This window comes from Euphorbia lathyris, chromosome 1 (assembly GCF_963576675.1).
Source record: "Euphorbia lathyris chromosome 1, ddEupLath1.1, whole genome shotgun sequence".
Classification (NCBI taxonomy): domain Eukaryota; kingdom Viridiplantae; phylum Streptophyta; class Magnoliopsida; order Malpighiales; family Euphorbiaceae; genus Euphorbia; species Euphorbia lathyris.
Window position 1 is genome coordinate 110,715,837 of NC_088910.1, and position 6,553 is coordinate 110,722,389.

Consider the following 6,553-nt stretch of genomic DNA (forward strand, 5'->3'; position numbering starts at 1 on the left):
GGGTCAACTGTCCGTTAGCTAAAAGACGAACTGGCGCTAGAAGACGAACGTGCCGGAAGAAGACAAACCTGACGCCTGTTAATTTTAGACGACAGGATTGGCCTGCTATTCTGAATGCTGACCAAGGGAATGACGCAATAGATCCATTTGAATCCAACGGATATTTCCAGATTCAAACCATTAGAACTTCAGAATCAACTATAAAAGGACAAGTCTATCACTTGGACTAATTGCCGAAAAAAATACAAGAGAAAAAGAGCATACATACAAAGCACATTCAAACAAGAAAAAGATCTTACACCAAATTTCCATTTCTGTGTAAAAGCTAGATTGAATTTGTATTCATCTAAAGTGTTCTTCATCTAGAAAGAACAAGTTTGTATCAATTGTAAAATTGAGAGAGTGGTGTTGAGTACTCGGTTTTAGTACTCAGTGGTAGAGAATCTGAGTGTTCGGTTATAGCGCTCAGTAGGAGTTGAGTAGACGAATAGAGGAAGGTACTCTTGCATATTCAACTGCCTTGTAAACGGTTTGTGCTCTACCTTTAAAGAGCTCAGTATTGGATTGAAAAAGCTCGGAGGGATTCTAGGGACTGGACGTAGGCGAAGAGGCCGAACCAGGATATGTCTGCTGAGTAATTTCTAACTCTCTCTCAGTATATATATATATGTATGTGTTGCTTGATTAAATTGCTCAGGATATAAATTGTAAAAGCTGACACTGAGTAATCTTGGTACTGAGTTGGAAGCTGACCTCAAGTGTTAATTCCCAACTCAAAAGTAAAACAGTTCTAGTCAGCATCTGACTAAAGTTGTCTTACATCTCTCGGCCGTGCTGACCTAAACTAAGTTAAGTAACTTAAAGAATTAATTAAGTCAGCATAATTAAGCGAAAAAGTTTCATTAGTTCCTAACCCCCCCCCCTGGAACTAATCACACGGGACCAACAGTTGATAGCTCCCTAATTTAGTGTCCTTTTTGCAAAAATCTTAACTAGGTGAGTCATTAACTTTTTGCTTATAAATTCTCTGTTTCCTACCCCAACCTTTAGCCCACGTTACAACCCCTTAAAAACCTATGATTTTGTTTAATTTTAATGCATTAATTTCAATCAGATGGATGATGCAATCCCAACGTAACCACCTTGTGTAATGAATTGTAGAGTGTTTACCAGATAAAATATTTACACCCAAACACTTGAGCGTTAGAGTAACCACTTGTGAGCTATCAATTTTAGTCCTCTTCTTTCGTTTTCATAAAGTGTTGATCGATAAAACCAATTAATCATTTTTGGAGATTCATCCGAGGTTCATTATGTTTTTTATTGCAAAATGAGTAGTCTGAACTGTTATGGATAATAAAGTGTAGTAGAATCTTGTTTTTGTACGGGAGCTATTTGTTGATTTTTCTTTGTTTTGGATTCTGTCTTACTTGAGGACAAGCAAGATTCAAGTGTGGGGAAGTTGATAGCTCCCTATTTTATAGTGTTTTTAGGATTGTTTTAGATTGTTTTCGCTTTGTTTCCATTCGATTCTAGTATTGTTTTGCTAGTTTTTAGCTAAATTCAGCATTTTCCGTTATTTATGGCATTTTCGGTATTTTCATGGATTTTCAGGACTATTTGAGCATTTCTGAACCAGATCTAAGCCTTTTGGAGCAATTCTGGACTATTTAGGGACCGTTGGAGCTGGCAAGCTAAGAAAACAGCTGTAGAAGAAGCTCAGGACTTGACCACATACAAATATGACGAGCTGATCGGATCTCTGCTGACCCATGAGATCTCAATGAAGAACTTTGAAGCTAAAGAAAAGTCAGAGGACAAGAAACAAAAATCACTTGTCATGAAAGCTGACTCAACCGAAGCTAACTCATCAAATGATGAGGAAATGGCCATGTTCACAAGAAAAATGAAGAAGCTGTTCAGAAAGAATGACAAGAACAGCAAAAGGCCATTCAGAAGAAGTGATAAGTACAAAGCTGAGTCCAATGACAAGTACAAAAAGGACAGCTCCAAGCCTGTCACGTGCTTCGAATGCCACCAAACTGGGCACATTAAATCAAGCTGTCCAAATCTGAAGAAAGAAAAGAAAGGTAGCATAAAAGCTCTGGTGGCCACATGGAGTGACAGTGATGAGTCTACCTCATCTGAAGCTGATGCAAATGAGACATCAAATATATGCTTCATGGCCGACGACGCTGCTGACCTATGCCAATCTGAGCAAGCTGACCTCTCAGATGATACTGACCAAGAGGACCACTCCAATGAGGTAACATCTTTTCTCTTACTTAGAAATGAAATGGTTAACTCCCTGAGTGATCTCTATACACTGACCAAAAAGTGTAATAAGAAAATTAGAGCACTCAGCAGGCGATGTGATGAGATCGAGGAAGTCAAACTGAGTGACATCCGACATCTCCTTTAGGACAACACTAGGCAAGATGAAAACTTAAAAATAATGCATGGATTTGTCTCTGAAGTCCAATCAGACTCAAAGAAGCTGAAAAAGGACATCACAACCATACAGAACCAGTTGAGTAAATCGGCTAAGAAAGGGTTCTATCCCAATGCTGAGTATCAAGGTACTGGTCAGCATAGACGGCTCACTCAGTGTGACTGTTGTGGGAAAAGAGGACACACCATAGATGTGTGTTGGTATACTCGGCGGAATGTCCAATACGACTTCTGTGAAAAGAAAGGCCACACCATTAAGGTATGTTGGCATGCTCAGCACAATCGTGCTGACTAGAAACAAAATCACCCTCAAAGGGTGACCTATTGTGACTTCTGTGGTAAAGCTGGCCACACAATAAATATATGTCGTCACAAATTAAAATATGATGTTTCACCTGTTCATGCTAACAAACGAGGACCCAAAAAGAATTGGGTACCTAAAGATGAATAGTTCAAAATGCAGGTGAGCCTGAGGTGCGTGGAGAAGTCAAAGCTTTGGTATATTGACAGCGCATGCTCGAGGCATATGACCGGTGATGAAACTCAATTCATCACACGTGAGCGTAAACGGGGTGGAAGTGTAAGCTTTGGAGACAATAAGAAGGGTAAGATAGTAGGTTCAGGTACTATCGGAGGTAACCCTACTATTGAGTCAGTCTCCTTAGTCAGCGGCCTCAAATATAACCTATTGAGCGTGGCTCAGCTGTGTGACAGTGGTACAAAGGTTGTATTTGATGCTATTGAGTGTCGGATACTCGAGGTAAAAGCAAACAATTTGATTTTAACTGCCCCTCGTGTTGACAATGTGTACATGTTGAGTTTAGAAAAGAATTTTTCGAAAAACATATGCTTAGTGTCAAAGGAGGATAACTCCTGGCTATGGCATAGGAGACTTGGTCATGTAAGCATGGATCTCCTTGCCAAATTAGCAAGAAAGCAATTAGTTGAGGGATTACCTAAACTTAGATTTGAGAAAGATCAATTATGTAATGCTTGTCAGCAAGGTAAACAAACTAAAAAGTCTTTTCAAAGTAAAAATTTTGTCTCAACAAAACGACCATTGGAATTGCTACACTTGGATCTTTTCGGACCGGTCCAGCCACTCAGCTTGGGCGGTAAGAGATTTTCCTTAGTCATTGTAGATGATTTCTCTAGGTATACATGGGTTCTCTTGCTGAGTAGCAAGGATAAAGCCTTTGAGATGTTTTCAACATTAATAAGAAAACTTGAAAATGACAGAGAGTTAAAACTGGCTCACATCCGTAGTGATAATGGCGAATAATTCAAAAACCAACAGTTTGATGAATTCTATGAAGTCAGCGGCATTGACCATAATTTTTCTGCTCCTAGAACTCCTCAACAAAATGGGGTTGTTGAAAGGAAGAACAGAAAATAGCTAGGACAATGCTGAGTGAAAATAGACTTCCAAAGTATTTTTGGGGTGAAGCTGTCAACACAGCATGCTATATACTCAATAGGGATTTAGTTAGACCTATTCTTAAGAAAACCCCCTATGAACTTTGGAAAGGATGAAAGCCCAATATTGGATACTTTCGTGCTTTTGGTTGTAAATGTTTTATACTCAATACGAAAGACAACCTAGCCAAATTTGATTCTAAAGCTTACGAAGCGATCTTTCTAGGGTACTCAACTAACAGCAAAGCATATAGGGTGTTCAATAAACGAACTCAAGTTGTAGAAGAGTATGTCCATATAGAGTTCGATGAAAGTGACCCTGCAGGTAAAACAAGTCAGTCTGCCGAAGATGACCCAAGCTCAGCTTCCGCTGACCAAAATGGAGCTGCTGAGTCATTACCACACGGGCTGACCAAAGGTAAAAGCGAACCCGAAATTACCTTTGCTGACCAATCTAAAACTGCAGAGATTGTTGAAACACCAGCTGCTGACAACTCAACCTTACCCAAAGAAATAAAAATTCCAAGAGGACATTCGGAGAAGTCCATTCTTGATGCTGCTGAGAACAACCTGATGACAAGGAATCAACTCAGGAGATATCTTAGCAATGTTGCATTCGTCTCAGTCCATGAACCAAAGAATTTTGTTGATGCTGAGCACGACGAATTCTGGATCAACGCTATGCAAGAAGAGCTTGATCAATTCAAAAGAAATGAGGTATGAGATTTAGTATCAAAACCTAGGAATCAAAAGACCATAGGAACTAAGTGGGTCTTTAGAAACAAACTAGATGAGCAAGGCAATGTAGTCAGGAACAAAGCCCGACTTGTAGCCCAAGGCTATAGTCAGCAAGAGGGCATTGACTATGGTGAGACCTTTGCTCCCGTTGCTAGGTTAGAGGCTATAAGAATTTTATGTGCATATGCCAGTTTCATGAATTTCAAACTATATCAAATGGATGTCAACAGTGCTTTTCTTAATGGATTTATAAACGAAGAGGTATATGTTAGTCAGCCTCCAGGGTTTGAAGATCCAAAATTTCCAAACCACGTTTATAAACTCAATAAGGCCTTGTACGGCCTGAAACAAGCACCACGTGCTTGGTATGAGACGTTGACCAGTTTCCTGCTGACCAGGAACTATGTCAGAGGCAAAGCTGACACAACCTTATTCATTAAGAAAAAGGGTAAAAATACCCTGCTGGTACAAATTTACGTAGATGACATAATCTTTGGTGCTACTGATGAATCTATGTGCAAAGAATTTAGTAAACAGATGCAAACTGAGTTCGAGATGTCAATGATGGGGGAACTCAATTTCTTCCTTGGTCTACAAATAAAGCAAGGGAAGAATGGCATCTTCATCAGTCAGTCTAAGTATGCCAAAGAAATGTTAAAGAAATTTGATATGGAAGAATGTAAGCCCATATCTACTCCAATAGGTACTGACACTGTCCTTTGTGCTGACGAGAAAGGTAAGTCAGTAGATAGTAAATTATATCGAGGTATGATTGGCTCTCTACTTTATCTTACTGCTAGTAGACCTGACATTCAGCACTCAGTAAGATATCAAGCTGACCCCAGGGAATCTCACCTTATAGTTGTAAAAAGAATTTTTAGATATTTGCAGAGCTCAGTTAATGCAGGTTTATGGTATCCAAATACAAATGACTTCACACTCATTAGATACACTGATGCTGACTATGGACGAGATAAGCTAGAGCATAAGAGTACTTCAGGAGGGTGTCACTTCCTTGGAAGCTGTCTAGTATCTTGGTTCAGCAAGAAGTAATAATTAGTGGCCCTATCCATAACTGAAGTTGAGTACATTGCTGCTGGAAGCTGTGTGGCCTAGGTCCTATGGATTAAGCAACAGCTGGAGGATTACGGAGTATAAACTGACACAATTGAAGTCAAATGCGACAGTAAGAGTGCTATTGACTTGTCCAAAAATCCAATCCAACACAGCAGGATGAAGTATGTCAGCATTCGACATCACTTCATTAGAGATCATGTACTCAAAGGGGAGATAAAGCTGACCTATGTACCAACAGATGAACAGCTTGCGGATATCTTTACGAAGCCTCTAGCTCATGAGCAATTCAACATACTAAGGGAAGCTATCGGTATGTCTAATCCTCTTCAATAAAATTCTATGTTTAAATTGAATGTTGAGTGATTACCATGCTGAGTGATTTGTGCCAAATTAGTAACTATTGCATGCTAAGCTAAATATGAATTATATCACCCTATGCTGAGTAGACACACATACTGAGTGATTATCTTAAGCTGAGTTACTAAACACATGAATATTTCCTCTACGTAAAACTGAGCACTCAAAAAGACAAAAACGCTTGGTATTCTAGATGCTGAGTAAAGCCAGTAAAATAATAAATGCTAGCACGCGCATTGAATATCCACCTAGGATGACGTAAGCGCAATAATTAGAAAACACATGCGCCAATTGTGTCATAAATGCTAGAATAATTATCGATTGATCATCTCGAGGCCAAACCGCCACTCCAACGTATCAAATCAACTTGGCACTTCTATAAATAGTGGACGAATTCCCACTTGTCTCTCTTTACACTCAAAAATTCTGGCATCCAATCTCTCTCTCTCTCTCTCTCTTAAATCCCAAAATCCTCTCAAAGTCTCTCAAAAGAATCATGTCTGACGATTCACAA